The sequence below is a fragment of the Humulus lupulus genome, chromosome 6 (genome assembly GCF_963169125.1).
Source record: "Humulus lupulus chromosome 6, drHumLupu1.1, whole genome shotgun sequence".
In the NCBI taxonomy this organism is placed as follows: domain Eukaryota; kingdom Viridiplantae; phylum Streptophyta; class Magnoliopsida; order Rosales; family Cannabaceae; genus Humulus; species Humulus lupulus.
The window spans coordinates 60,055,000-60,070,183 of NC_084798.1; the positions used below are offsets into that span (position 1 = coordinate 60,055,000).

General features: G+C 39.8%; 1 non-coding gene across 1 annotated transcript; it reads left to right on the forward strand.

Moving 5' to 3' along the window:
* The first annotated feature begins 14,556 nt into the window (after positions 1–14,556).
* On the forward strand, positions 14,557–14,664 carry LOC133787691 (small nucleolar RNA R71). Its single transcript, XR_009872695.1, has one exon. It is a non-coding gene; the product is annotated as a small nucleolar RNA R71 (small nucleolar RNA).
* Positions 14,665–15,184: the final 520 nt, after the last annotated feature.

Genomic DNA, 15,184 nt, shown 5'->3' on the forward strand with positions numbered 1-15,184 from the left:
GCGAGGGTCGCGACCCTAGGAGGGGCATGCCGCGGCTCGTGTGCATGCGAGGCCTTGGAAGGCCATGGTGTTCAAGGCACGCCGGGACCCGTGCGTGTTTCAAGGAGGTGCTAGCCTCTGTTTCGAGGCTAGCCACAGAGCTTTTGGGGTAGGGCCACGTCTCTTAGTGCCATTTTGTGTTTTTAAGTGTGTTTAGGCTTGGGAACTCAAAGGTTAAGGCTCGGGATGGATTTTATCACCCGGATTAATAGAATTCAAGGTTTCAGAGATTAAAGATATGGTTCAAATTTATTTAATGGATTAGAACTTGATGGATGAATATTGTTAATGTGTTGTGACTAGGGTTTTGGCAAGGCTCAAGTTAGAGGACTGTGCTCGAGATATCGGTGCTCGGAGAGCTCGGGACGCAGGTAAGAAAACCCATGTTCCCATAGAGCTTGTATGCAGGGCTAAGCCCCAATATGTTTGAATTGCAGGGTGTAGACCTTTCATTGAATTTGTTAGTGTCCAGTATATGTTTATTATGCTATGAATGCAATTATGTGAATGTTCAGCAAGAGCCGGGAATGGTGCAGGCCGAGGTCGCCAGGGACCGGGAACGGCAAAGGGCCGGGAACAGCGTTGGGCGCGATGAGTGCAGGGCCGAGTATGGCAAGGGGCCGGGAGCAGCGTTGAGCACGTGGAGTGCGAGTTACCAGGTCGAGACCCTAAAGGATACCTGGGATATCCTCACGGTGTGGACTGCAAACCCAGGGCCTGGTAAAGCGCCTGGGACGGCTTGGCCGTATGTGTTTAGCCTATTGATGGCCTGTTTATATGCTATGTGTTTGTTATGCATATGTTATCTGTTTGTGGGTTTTCTTGCTGGGCTTCGGCTCACGAGTGCTCTGTGGTGCAGATAAGGGCAAGGAGAAAGCCAACCAACCATGAGTATAGCAAGCATGAAGCGGTGTGTACATGTTTGGCCTGCCAGGCTGCCACATCCAGTTGATTTTGGGAGATGATTGTAATAAAACCTAGATTTTGTCGTTTAGCCGACTTGGTTGTACTTATATGTTGTAAATATTTCTAAACAGTATTTTGGGATCCCAAGTGTTAAACTTTTATGATTTTCAATGAAATAGAGTTATTTCTAAAGTTTCTACTCTGTTTATGATTTAATTACACTTTTGCTTTAAAAGCCCCGATTAGCGAGTGATTGCACGTTTTTAAACTCACTTAGTCATTAACCACATTTCCTGCTAATCCTTAAATAGGTCCTATAAATTCCAAATCAATCCCGATATACCAAATTAATCACCAAATAACTACATGTTACCCGACGGATCCTGAGTACTCACTATGTTTCCCAAAATACCCCTAGGCTCACCTCGAGCCAGGTATTAACCTTGTTATGACTATTCCGCTAATCCACTCACTAGGATCGCCTTGGACCACACATCTCAAATGTATATCCACAATACTGTGGTCTCACTCATAAAGCATATATATTACAAATATACCCTCAACAAGTCAAAGATTACGAATATGCCCTAATTTACAAAAACAGGCCCGCAAGCATATTTAATACACATAAACATACATAAATATTCACATTACCATATAAATAATTTATATTGCATAATAACATATATAACCAAATAATTCCACATATAAATCTGATTATGCCCTCCTGGCACAGTAATCTAGGCATTCAACCTTAATATTGAATCTGGGACATTACAACTATTCCCTCCTTATAGAAATTTCGTCCTCAAAATTTATTCAAACGTCTCGGGATACTAATCCCACAAATCTGACTATAAGTTTAGAGTCAAGTCCTTTACCTTGCTATTTCTTGTAACACCCTCACTAGAGTGACAATCTTATTTTGTAAGAATTTATCTCAATGCACTTGCTCGGGTTCTAACCGTTCAATGATTAAGCAAGCATGAGAGCCCCTAGGTCCCATTCATTTTGGCGCCCCTAGGTTTAAACTAGCAATCCTCACCTCTTAGCCACTCATCACGATAGTGAACCAGACATAATAAAATCAAACAAGCAGTGTGATGGGGATCAACCCTCTAGGATATGACGGATATCTACCGGCCATGTAACGTCTCTAATTTGTTATTTAGGCTGAGTGCCTTGATTCTTGTCCCCGAAGGGCCTAATTGGAATTATATGTGCAATTAATGAATTATACGCGTGATTGTGTGATATAAATGATTAAGTTTAGGGGCATTTTGGTCTTTTGTGTTAAGAGATATACTTAGGAAAACTTTAGAAGTGACCAGAAAACATCAAGACACTCAGCAACTCTTTCTCTCTCTCTCTCTCTCTCTGTTAGGTTCTCTCTCTCTCTCTCTTGGTGTGCATAGAAGTCTAGTGAAACTCATGGAGAATTGGTGCAGAATTTGAGGATTTGAAGCTTGGGGATTGGGAATCAAGCTAGGATTACTAAAGGATCAGCTCAGGGATGGAATTGTGATCAAGTAAAGGTTTATGACCTTTTTTGCTAGAGGATTTTCTGATTAGTTTAGACTTTGGCTGAGGTTTAGACTTTAGTTTTAGTTTTGAGTTGTGATAAGTTTGTTGGCTAGTTCTTGGGTTATAAATTATGCCTAGGCTGTGTTGCTGAGAGTTCTAGACTCACTTATGGCTTGGGACTATTGTTAGGACGAATTTCGGTAAATTTGGCTGGGGAAAACGCAGTGAAAACCTTGGAGATTTCTGGGTTTTGGGCTCAAGCTGCGGCCCTGTTCTTCAAGCGTCTCAGCCCGTGTGCGTGAGAAGGCCCTGGAGGGTTCCTAAAATGCCCAGGCGCCGCGACACAGGTTAGGGCGCATCGCGACCTGCGTCCCCCAGGAGAGAGCCTTGAGGCTCTCTGACTTGTACCATGCCGCAGCCCTTAAGGGCTAGGACGTGACTCTAATTGAAGAAAATATCCAAAATAAGCCTTTAATCTTGGGAACTCAAACCTAAAGGCCCGGGAAGGATTCTACTACCCGATTTAGTAGAATTTGAGGTCCCGGAGGCTAGAATATTATTCCAAAGTTTTAATTGGTTTAAAGTTTGATGGATATTTATTATTATTGCGTTGTGACTAGATTTTACCGCTAAGGCTTGAGTTAAGAGGATCGTGCTCAGGATCGCACTATTCGGTCAGCTCGAAACACATGTAAGAAAACTGTTTGTGCCCGTAGAGCAGGGCATGGCCCGACTATTTTTGGTTAATTCTATCTATGAGTATTTATAACCGTTATGCCATGTTGTGCGATTATGACTAATCAGAAAAGGCCGGGATCGGTGAAGGCTGGGATCGGTGAAGGCCGGAAACAGCAACAAGCATGTTGAATGCCAGCCAAACGGCAATAAGCATGTTGAATGCAGGCCGCCATCGCATGGCCATCTAGGGTGCTGTACTCACCCGTTCGGTAAATACCTTGAACCTGGTGCCTGGTAATGCACCGTGGTCGACATAGGCCGCTATGTGAATAGTTGGTGTTATCTATTTAAAGTTATGCATTTGTTTAAATAAATTATTATATGTTGTGCTGTGAATTTTTCTTGCTGGGCCTCGGTTCACGGGTGCTCTGTGGTGCAAGTAAGGGCAAGGAAAAGGTCGATCAACCATGAGTTGGAGGGCATGGAGCGGTGAGTACATGTTTGGCCTACATAGCCACCACGGCTGGGGTTGTTTTAAGGAACATGTTATAAACGTTTAGTTTTGTCGGTTAAGTCGATTGTACACTAACTTTTGAGTTGTAAATATATTTTAAAACAATGTTTTGGGATCCCAATGTAACACTTTTATGATTTTAATGAATGTCCAAACCCTTTTATACTTAATTTTCATTAAATGAGTCTTTATTCTGATCTACTCACACTTTTTATTCTCAAACCTAGATTAGCGAGTTAATGGTACATTTTAAAATCACATGGTAACGACTCTAGAGAAGTAGGGCGTTACAACTTGGTATAAAAGAGAGCCAAGGTTTATGGTTCCTGGGGATCAACTGATCATGTACGCTCGCTGCCAGAAACAAGATTGACTTAGGGTTCGTTGGTATTAAGTGAAATATTTGTTTTAACTTCTTATTTGAATTTCCTTATTTGATAGAATAGAGAGCATGATGTATATATATATGTATTTGGTGGGAATAAGACTTGATAATTGATGCATGAGCGTTATGGACTTGTGTCCTGGTATGCATATTGTATATGGCTATTGTGTTGTTTGGCCTTCCTAGTGGTACAATTCTGGATAAGAATATCAGGGCTGGTAGGTTAAGTTATTGGCTGCATATGGATTTGGAAGTTTTGTATCAAAGGCAGTCAACTGGTCCAGGCATTGTTAATAGTGGGGTTGCGAATGACAGTTGAGGCCAAAATCCTCCATCTGCCCCCTGGGATTGGCAGCAGATGTTCGCTGGCATGCAAGCTAGATTGCAAAAGCAAGAGGAAGAGATTAGGTGGTTGAGACGGCGAGTTCTATCAGGGAACGATGCCCCGTATGAAAGATTCCAGAGGCGTCATTCTCCAGTTTTCGAGGGAGGTTTGACCCGTTCAGAGTTTAATAGTGGATGGGCATGATTAGCTCTATCCTTGACTATATAGGAATGGAAGGCAGTGATAGAGTGGCTTATGCCACATACATTCTGTAGAAGGATACTCGAACGTGGTGGGAAGTTGTATCCCAGACCCGGAATGTTGTCATGATGGGTTGGGAGGAATTCAGACAATGGTTCAACGAGAGGCACTACTGTGTCGCAGTTTGAATTGCGAAGACCAATGAGTTTATGAACTTGGTTCAAGGTAGTAAGACAGTGATAGAGTATGTCAATGAATTTGATAGGTTGGCCAAATTTGCTTTTGATTTGGTACAAACAAATGAGGCCCGGAAAGAGCGATTCATTTGAGGATTGAACTCTGGGATGGCCCAGAGTGTTAGGATCGCTCCAGTATATGAGATTTTTACCTATGCTTGTGTAGTAGGGAAGGCCCTTGTTATAGAGGACGCATGAGATGAGACATGGAGTGAGAGTATCGTAGGGCAGGAAGCTCAGACAATGGTATCCCCACTTGCGAGATTAGTTGTGGGTGGAGGCCCCAGTAATCAGAAAAGAAAGACCCCTAACAATTCTACTACCCCTGGTCTTGGTAGGAGAGGGAGGGGGGGGGGGGGGGGGGGGAGGGGGTTATACTTTACAGGGTGGCCGCCATGGCAGCAACGAGGTCCGGAGGAGTTGTCTGCAAGAGACGCCACCTGGGAGAATGCTGAGTGAAGGCATGTTTTCTGTGTGGCATAGTTGGGCACATCAAGAAGGATTGCCCGAAATCAAAGATGAAAAAAAACCAAGGGGTACAGATAGCTCGACCCCAGCTCGATTGTCCGTCTCGACACAATCAGAGCCTGAGGCTAGTCCCTCAGAGGTAACAAGTTAGCTCTCTAGTTTCCGTGCTTTTATATTGGGTTGAATGAGTCTGGTACTACGTATCTCTTAGAAGAGACATATATATGTGGCACATGCTACATGATTGTTACGCTATGAGGCTTAACACTTTAGTGTATGCCGGGGGAAATTGGTAATTTCCATAAGATGGGTTAGAGTATTACTGGTAGAAAGTTAGCAGTAGTAATTAATTGAGCTGGTTATATGAGGATGTTGACGCGGTTTTTTGCCAACAATGTATTAAGAAATGAATTCACAAGAACACAAATCTTTTACATGGTTTAGTGGTTAAAAATCCACATAGTCCATGAGTCTATATTATTGATGTTTCTCTCTCTATTTTGGCAGAGTTTTAGTATTACAAAATAATGGTCTCCTTCTCTGTCTAATATTTCCAATATTTATGGAGAAATTCCATGGACAAGTTTAGGTAACCACGTGAGTCAATCACAAATTTATATATTTATTACATTTAATACAAATAATTCCCATTTATACTGGGATATGATTTGATCACAAAATAAATGATCTCCTAATATCTGGGACATTAAATATGACAGGCTAGTCATAAATAATCATATAAAAGTACTCGAGTCTTTGGGAATCTGCGAGTATGCAATATATCAGAGATACCACGAGCCGGGTATCTCTTCTAGCTTGTACTTCAACAACTGTTTGAATATTACGAGCTTGCGCTTCACAACCTTCATGTTTGTAGCTCAGGTTAAACTCAGGACGCCTAACACCACACGTGCCCATGTGAAACTGGAGTTGCTTATGTGGATAATAAGCATATATCATTCCCTTGGTTATTTCTCTGTATATTTATTTGTCAGTTGTACCCGAACTGAGTGAATGACTCGAGCTAAAATTAGGGTACAAAATTTGCCCCCCAAGCTCCTGCTCGTGTATGACGTCATCATTTTCTGACCTACACATTAGGGGCTTTTAGTATTCTGTTACACAAAACCATGCCTACCCACTACTCGAGTACTGGCACATGGTATACCACAATTGGCGTCTGTTTGGGTTTCAAGGACTGTAATAATTGTCTTGTCACCTTTTTCCCGCTGTTTTGTCTATTTAACCATGGCCCTTGGATCTTGTACTAACCAAATCGGATGGCCCAAATAAATTTACGCAGTTTACGTATAAATAGGATAGGCAATTTTCAGATTTCACCACCTTTCATATGAAATTTTTCCTCTTCTGCATTTATGAATCCCTCTTCTTTCTCGGAAATCTCCAAAAATCATTCACTATACCCAATTACTCCGAAATTTTCCAAGAAATTCCCTTTGCAAAATCTTACATCTTGCCATCGAAGAACATACTATAAGTACCTCTGATATCTTGGTTTGATTTTTTTTTTTACTGGTCTTTTTTGTTCTTCACCATGCTCATCTGCACTATTCAATGTAGACAATATTAGGCTATTTTCCGAATGTTTTTAGTGAATAGGCCTCAACTTAGGTTCAATGGGTAGGTCCTAAAATATCTTTAGAGCTACGACATTCATAAAACTAGGTAATTTTTGGGTAAACTTGGGTAATCTCCATGGTGAATTTAGAAAATACCCATCCGGGATATATGAGATGAAAAGTTTTTAGGGTTCAAACTAGGTTGCTTAGGGATCACGCTTCTTGGGTGGTTTTTCACTAAACCGCCTCCCAAGAAAAGTAGTGGTTTGATTTTCTGACACACGAATCCCTAAATATCAGGGGTCTGTTAGGAAACCGAGGCGCGTAACTTAGGGTAGTGTGTGGCATTATGCGATGGGGTTGAGGCTAAATTAACTCGTATATCAAAAGTAAACCATTCCCCCTCTGTACTTCTGCATCGTAACCTTTAAATCCTCTTAGGTCGCCTACGAATTAGGTCATTATGTTCATTAGGTGATGTGATGGCTCCCAATAAGAAGGCATCCAACTCATCTGCTCAGCAAAAGAACATGGGGAAGGAGGTCGTCCCTCAGTCTCCCATTCCCTACTTCAGTCTGGTGGTGGAAAATGAGGTGGTGGTTGACCCTAATGCCTTCTTCGAGGCTGAACACATCGTATCCAAGATCACGACCCAGGGGAGGGTGAACAAGAACATGTTGAGCCACAATATTTAGGTCAAGATCAGAGTTCTCATTGCCCGACCTGCTTTTTAAGGGGAACAGAGCTACTCCCCTCTCCAGGACGACTTCACGGCCTGGAGTTACGAACACCTGAAGGCAGGAGCCTTTCTCCCATTGGACCAATACTTCGCGGACTTTTTGAACTTCGTGAAGTTGGTTGCATTTCAGCTCCACCCAAATTCTTATAGGCTTTTGGTGGGGCTGAAATATTTATTTATGAAGCATGAGTGGGAGGTCCCCACTCCGGCATACATCCTCTATTTTTTCTGCCTCAAGGCTAGCCCGGAATAGAGAGGTCGAGGTGACGAGTTCTACTATCTCACCAGATTCCCCAACTCTGCTCCCATCATCAAGCTTCCCAGCCACCCCAACGACTATAAAGACTTGTTCTTTATGTCGAATGGGTTCCGGAATTGCGAACACAGATACTTCAACCGTCCTCGTAATTTCTTTATTCTCTGACCTCAGCTCGTGAAATTTTATTCTTTCCAAGATATTTCCCTTGTACATGTATTAACTGAGTTTATTTCTCATGCAGCCATATTTGCGAGGACCGTGGCCCTCAGGGGTCAATACGAGACGTTGCTGGGCTTCCACCTAGCGAGAAGGACTACCACCAGGTCATGAATGACATCACGATCCTAGCGTGTCAGTTGATTGGGGAAGGCCAGACATTGGCCTTAAGGACCCGGGCTACCCTTCCGGTGATCCAAGAGCTCCCACCCTCTCAAGAGGAAGCCTTGCCAGCCACCAAAGGCAAGGAGGAAGAAGAGGACGAGGTGCCTCTTATGCATAATTCATATAGGTATTTTCATCCATTATGAAAATTGTGATTGTTCAATCATAGCATAATCAATTCTCACTTTTCTGATTTTGAATCAAAATCATAAAATCATGCAAATGGTGATCAAGCATTCACAAGCATTAAGAACAGATCAAATAATTTAGAATAGAAGTGAAGAAAGAATCATGAAATCCTCATAGAAAATAACAAAGATCCAAGTGATTACATTAAAAACCCTAGAAAATAAAATTTGTTCATAATCATAATTCTAAACATAAACAATAATGAAAATAACGTAGAATTCTAAGGTAAAAGAAAAAGAACTCTGACGAGTGAATGGAGATGCTCCACGATGTATTCCTTGCTCCCAAAATCGTCCTCTCAAAAAGTCCCCTTTCTCTCCTCTCGAAATTATGTTTAAAACCTAAATTTTTTGTCAAAATCAATGCGGGCTGTGACATGGTGTAAGAAGGGTCGTGGCCCGTGTCAATTTTCTGGTCAGACAAAACTAGGCGCGCCGCGGCCCTATATTCTTGCGTCACGACCCTTAACAACTTTCTGAAGAAAAAAAATGCTTTCTGTCTGGGACCAGGCCGCAGCTCAGCGTCATAGCGCCGCGACCCTTAACAATTTCTTCAATTTTTGTGCTTTTGGTCCCGAAAATTCACTGAAGCCATAAAATTGCTTGAGGATTCATCTTTTCACGGAATCAACACCAAAATGCCAATTTTTCATCATTTTTCTGCCAATTTGCTCTAATTGCTCTTTTCATTTATTTATAAGCTAAAACCTGAAAACAAGCAAAAACCAAGCATAATACTGCACTAAACAACTAAAAATATTAATTAAAGTTACCTAAAACACAACCTAAACACAACACAAAACTAGACTCAACAAACTCCCCCAAACTTAACATTTACTCTCCCTCGAGTAAAGACTCACACTAAACTCACAAAACTAGAAAACTCAAAAACACAGACGACACAAACTGATGAATCAAGTCAACAACACTACCTCAATTTCAAAAAATCTCACACAAAAGTCCAAGATTCCAATTTCTTAAACGATCCAGAATTTCAGTTAAACCACATCAACAATCTGTTTCGATCCCAAGAGTGCCTATTCAACCATAATCACAAAAATTACTCAACAATTTAATCTATGTATGCATGCCAAAACTCTCCATCAAACCAAAATCCATATGCTTGCGCTGTTCATCACTCTCCACTAATATAGACAAAATATGCTCAAGAATCATTAGGAGTTTAGGCTCATAACAAAAGGCTTAGGCAATGGGTAGATGTATGTATTTTAGGCTTCAAATTACCATAAGCATATGAACTTACAAACCAACAACTCACTCAAACAATTTCCAAAGAAAACCCCTTATGAACCCAAGTAAAGGTTGAGAAACACTTATTTAACTTGATCATTCATTTTTTTTTCTTCAAACTAAACCCCCCCCCAAACTTGTTTTTGTGAAAGCATAACAAGAGTGTAGCTTGGATTTTCAAATTTCTTTTATTTTGTTTTGTTTTGTTGTTTTTTTTTTCAATTCTGAACCTTTTTACTCTGCATTACAATACACCAAATTACAAAAACTAATCACATCCCATTACAATTCATTCCCCAATATTTATCCATATGCTCATAGTAATTTGGTAAAGGAATGAAAACTAACAAAAATGTCTATTTGGCTCACAATTGGTGTCAACAACAAAGAGTATAATTTTAGGCTCAACAAAGGTAACGATGGAAAATCACTTTTAGGTTGGCTTGAAAGGCTCAAACGTTCCAAGAAATTTCCTCAATCATTTTCCTAAGCATAACTCATCTAGGATTTCATCTCAAATGATAAACAAGCAAGTTCTAGATTCGTTCATTCATCAAACCACAAGCCATTTTTTTTTTAAAGAATGCATACATTCAAATTCAAATTGCAAAGAATTTTTCAATCATGGCTAAACATTCATTTTTTTTTTCATGGATTGAAATAATCTACCAAATGAAGTCTAACCAAGCACATGGATTCAATCGATCAAAAATTTCGAAAATTTGCACAACATTTTCTTAAATATCATAGGCTAGTATTGACAACTTGATTCACACAAACACAATACAACATTTAACTAAAATAAAACTCAAACAACAACAAACACAAACTAACAACACGACACAAACACACAAAATAATAAGACTCCTCCTCCAAACTTGATTGACACATTTTCCCCAATGTGACATAAAAAGAAAAGGAAAGAAAACTCACCAACGGTCCAGCTAAACATCATCAAAATGGAGGTGGCGGAGACAATGCTTGGAAAGTTGAGTTTGCCCCAAGCACTGCAACTCAAAATAATAATTTTTTCTTCTTTTTTCTATTTTTTTATGTATTCTAAAAATTATTGAAAATAAAATCTAAATCTAAGAACAAAAATTACAAACACCTAAAAACTCGAATTAAAAATAACATTGGGTTGCCACCCAAAAGCGCTTTATTTAACGTCTCCAACTGGACGCTCACTTCCTTCGTTAAACTTCAACTTGGGTCGAGTCCACCCCACTCATCCTTTAGAGCCATAGTGTCATAAGCAAAAACTCGTCTTTTGATATTGCTAATTGTCGGAGCCTTCCACTGCTCGTGTAGCCTTCGAGCCTTCCCACAATAGAACCGTTTCAAATAATGACGAACTGCTCGACTACTAATTTCAGCATTGGTTTTTCTCTTGGTGATTTCCAAATTACTACCACTACAAACCACATCCATTCTGCAACAAGTTGGAATATCAGTTGCTACAAAAACATCAAATGTTCCTCTTCGTTTTGCACTCGCAGCTTCAACTCCCCCTTTTGTACATCAATTAGTGCTCTCCCTGTGGCTAAGAATGGTCTTCCCAAAATAGTGGGAATGTTTGGATCTTCCTCCATATCTAGAATAATAAAATCAGCAGGGAAGATAAATTTACCAACCTTAACTAAGACATCCTCAATTACTCCACGAGGTTGCTTAACAGAGCGATCTGCCATTTGTAAGGACACAATAGTGGGTCGAGCTTCTCCAAATTTTACCTTCCGAAAAATAGATAAGGGCATTAAATTTACACTATCCCCTAAATCACATAAGGCCTTGGTCATAACAGAATCGCCTATTGAGCAAGGAATCGCGAAACTACCCGGATCTTTAAGCTTGGGAGGTAGTTTCTTCTACAAAATAGCATTGTACTCCTCAGTAAGTGCCACTGTCTCATAATCCTCCAACTTATTTTTCTTTGACAAGATTACCTTTATAAACTTCACATAGCTTGGCATTTGTTCAAGTGCCTCGGCAAAAGGTATGTTAATGTGAAATTTTCAAAATATGTCTATAAACTTCGAAAATTGATTGTCAAGTGTCTTCTTTTGAAGTCGCCGAGGATATGGAATCTTGATGTGGTACTCATGACCCAATTGTGACTGCTTCTTCTCAAGGTTTTCAATAACCTCTTCTTCTACCTTACCCTCATTCTCAACATCAACTTCTGGTGCAGGTATAGACTTCTTGACTGACTCTTCCAACTTCTTCCCACTCCTCAAAGAGATCGTATTGCATTGCTCTTTAGGATTCACCTCTGTATTACTTGGAAAATTTCCTTGAGGTCTACTTTGTAACATATTTGCCAATTGACCAACTTGCATCTCAAGATTCCTGATGGATGAGCGAGTTTCTGTCATAAATTGAGATTGAGAGTTGGTCAGAGTTAACAATGCAGCTTGTAACTCATTTGTCTTCTCTTGAGCAACAAGTAGTATTGGTGGTTGTAATGGTGCCTGAGGTGGAGCTTGAAGCATAGGCTGTTGAATTTTTTGAGGACCCTCATTATTTCTCCATGCAAAATTAGGTTGATTTCTCCACCCTTGATTGAATAGGTTGGAGGATGGATTATTAGCTTGCCCATTGAAATTTCCCATCATATTTACCTGTTCCATGGGAATGGAGTTGTTCATCTCAACTACCATGCACTACTGAAATGGGTGAGGACCACTACAATTATGGCATACCGCTTGGATTTGCATGACTTGTGTAATGACCCACTAATCTAGACTTTTTGGACTATTAACGAAACTATACATAAACTTACATTTTTACGAAAATACCATAATTTTATTAAGTAACTTGTAAAAGAAATAAGAGTTACTTACAAAATAAAATACTAAGAAGGATATGGGATCCCATTGTCTTTAAAAACAAAACATGATTTAAATGAAAAGAATTACATAAGAAATGCAGAAAATACATATAAAACCATAAAAAGGTAAAATGAGACTACATCCTCAAATCGAATAACGCTCGGCCCATTGACTCCATTCACCATCGATACACATCCTCTAAGCGTCACGAATCTTACCGCCTCTAAAGCTATTTTCCTGCACATAAAACAAAAAGGAATGAGCCTAATGCCCAGCAAGGAAAATCTAACACATAGTCATACACATAAATTTCATAATAAACGTAAAGACATATCATAACACTTAATACATACACTTATTATAATGGCCATTATTACTTGGGGTCCCATAGACTAAACAAGCTTATGCCCATGAGATTAGTGGGGTCCTACTAGCTAAGTAGGCATATGCCCATAATCTTTTTGGGGTCTTGTTAGTCAAATAGGGCATAAGCCCAAGCCTACAAACATACACATTCATAACATATCATATTTCATAACATAATACATAGGATACATAAGCAATGAACATATAGATTCTATCCTATTTTCCTTACCAAAGTTACCAGGATATGATGGACTGAGTTGGGACTTTTGGAACACTCCTAAAATCATATGAGAAAGAGTGAGTCTTAAGAAGAAGAAATGAAAATGAATAGGAAGACTAAACCATTGAGAAATATGCTTACCACAACTTATGTGCTTAAGAACTTGGATTCCCTAACCAAAATAAGAATGAGGTTAGGGGACTGAGTAGAAGGCTTTGAGAAAGAAAATAACATGAAACAAATGAAATAGAGTTTCGGGTTTACCTCAAAGACTTGCAAGACCAATCTAACCACAACCGAAATACTAACGAACCTCACTTCCCAAAGTGTTTGATAAGCTTATGATGTTTAAGCTTATGACTTTCCCACCCAAGTGTTTAACTCTCACACTCTCCTAGCACTTGCAGCTTCTGAACTTAGAGTAAAAGGTGAATAAATGGCTGGGTACTAGGTCCTATTTATAGAGTTTGGGAATGAAAGTATCTTGATTTTACTTGAATAAAAATAATGGCTTTTTAGGTGAAAAATATTTGAATAATCGTTTAGCAGAGGCTGAAGACTCGTTCAAAAGATGCTGGACTTATGAAGGAGTTTGAATGGCTGAAAGGAAAAGAATTCAAGAGTGTTTGAATTTATGCTGGAGGAGGCGATATATCGCCTGGACCATTGTTCCCGAGGCGACCGTGCATCGATTCGTGTTTTCCGTATCTACGTGCTGCGATATATCGCCCCCTATAGCTGCGATATATCGGCACACACTGAATATTTAAACACGAAATTACACATTTTTAGCTAAGTTTGAATGGAGTAAACAGCCTTGACTAAGCCTTCAACGTATTCAAAGCTGCTTGATTGACCCTATAACATTCAAACTTTACCCTTATTTAATCCTCAAAAAATACTTAATCCTTAATTACCCATTCATAACATGTGCTTAAAATCCTATTGGTTGATATCTAAACCTTATAGTATAATAAATATAATCCGTAATTATCAGTCATATAATCAAACCTTAGGTTATACTTAATATTCTTAAACTATAGGTTAAACTTAGAAAATCTATAAGTACTACTATGAGTGTCCAAATAATTCTCGGTCTGAACCAAAAATCCACAGTAACAAAGATAATACTATACATACTATAATACTACTAAATATTAGCTAAGTAAAGTTCTTGGACTCTACAACTTGAGTGGCCATAGAATTTTGTTTCAGTTGCTTGGTCAATAATGCAACCTGAGCAGTGAGAGTGGTAATAGCATCCAGCTCATGCATACCAGCTACCTTCTTATTTCTATCTCGTTCACTAGGCCACTAATAGTTATTCATGGCCATTTCTTCAAGCAATTCATAAGCCTCATCAGCACTCTTGCTCATGAAAGCACCACCTACTGCAGCATCAATAATGGTGCGAGTCATCCCACACAAACTGTTGTAAAAATTATGGACTAGCATCCATTTTTCCATCCCATGATGAGGACACTTCCTCAAAAGCTCCTTAAACCTCTCCCATGCATCATAAAGAGACTCTCTATCAAATTGAGAGAAGTTATTAATTTCCCATCATAACTTTGTAGCCTTGGATGGAGGGAAAAATTTAGCAAGAAATTTTAGAGCTAATGCCTCCCATGTAGTGATTGAGTTGGCTTGAAGAGAGTTCAACCAACTTTTAGATCCCACAGTGAGAACAGGAAAAATCTCAGTCTAATAGCATCGTCGGTGACCCCATTATATTTAAAAGTTCCACAAAGCTCCAGGAAATTGACTATGTGTGTATTGGGACCCTCAGTAGGGAGTCCACCAAACTGGACAATAGACTGGACCATTTGCAGAATCACTGGCTTAATTTCAAAATTATTTGCTGCATATGCCGGCGGTTGGATGCATGATTGTACTCCAATAATAGTGGGGAGTACATAGTCTCTGAGTGTGCGAATTGCTGGCTCAGCCAGATCCCCATTCAACCCATTGCCCTAATTTTGGGCCATCTCTGCTAACCGTTTCTGCTTTCTGTTCTGCCTGCAAGCCTCTCAATTTCAGAACTAATGGGCAAAATATTGCCAGTCCCTTGATGTCGCATATACCAATTGGCA